General features: G+C 43.9%; 1 protein-coding gene across 1 annotated transcript in view; it reads left to right on the top strand.

Moving 5' to 3' along the window:
* The window catches only part of TROVE2 (TROVE domain family member 2), a 31,285-nt gene that overhangs the window by 13,830 nt on the left and 16,448 nt on the right, over positions 1 to 1,007 (top strand). The gene's annotated exons all lie outside the window — the stretch shown is intronic.

The raw sequence follows: 1,007 nt of genomic DNA, 5'->3' as shown, positions 1-1,007 counted from the left end.
TTTCTAGAAATAGCCTTTCATTCTCAAAATATACAAAGAAAACCTCACAAGTCTTCCTTGAAGATTTACATACTGGTCAGAGTCATGACACATGCGTGACTGCATATACTAGTCCTGCAGCAAGGGGAATGAGGGCACTATGACTGGGTCTGGGTTCAGGATCAGCAGCATCACCTGGTAACATGAGAAGAGGGGGGCACACCAGTGGTGACCCAACAATCTGTGTTTTAAGTATTCTGATGCACACAGAGTTTAAGAACCACTGGCTTACAGCAATCAAGATTCACCCATTGGGGCTAGGGAAAGTCCTGGCTGTCTCTGAAGGACAGGAGGACAAGAGAAAAAGAAAAGGGGAGAAATGGATGTTGGCTAGGCAACCAAAAGTATACACAGTTCTTCAGGAAATAAGATTGTTCTTAATGTCAGCTGTTATTGGTCCTTCCCTCCCACTTTTATTCTTCTCTACTTGTGCCTAAAGACACCACAGTTACCTACCTGCTTAATCTTGGAAGCAATACATTATACCACTAAGCGTGACTCCTTAGTTGTTGCCTCTGATTATCATACCACTGTGGCAATAATCTGGTTTCATTGTTTGTTTTAAAGGATTTTGAGTTTCCCTAGATTATGAAAATATAAATATAAAACAAAAAACACTTTTAAAACTTAAGATATGGCTCAGCACCTGTAGCACAATGGTTACGGCACTGGTTACAACGCCAGGCCACATGTGCCGAAGCTGGTGGGTTTGAGCCTGGCCCAGGCCAGCTAAACAATATTGACAACTGCAACAAGAAGATAGCTGGGCATCGTGGCAGGTACTTGTAGTCCCAGCTACTTGGGAGGCTGAGGCAAGAGAATCACTTAAGCCCAAAAGTTGGAGGTTGCTGTGAGCTGTGATACCAGTGTGACATAGTGAGACTTTGTCTCAAAAAAAAAAAACTGGGCTCGGCGCCCGTGGCTCAAGTGGCGATACCAGGGAGCCAGATTCCTTCTGTTTTGTTTTC

This window comes from Otolemur garnettii, unplaced genomic scaffold, assembly GCF_000181295.1.
Source record: "Otolemur garnettii isolate 467f Iridium unplaced genomic scaffold, OtoGar3 scaffold00016, whole genome shotgun sequence".
Classification (NCBI taxonomy): Eukaryota; Metazoa; Chordata; class Mammalia; order Primates; family Galagidae; genus Otolemur; species Otolemur garnettii.
The sequence above is the reverse complement of the archived record's forward strand: the minus strand, read 5'-3'. Positions and strand labels throughout refer to the sequence as shown.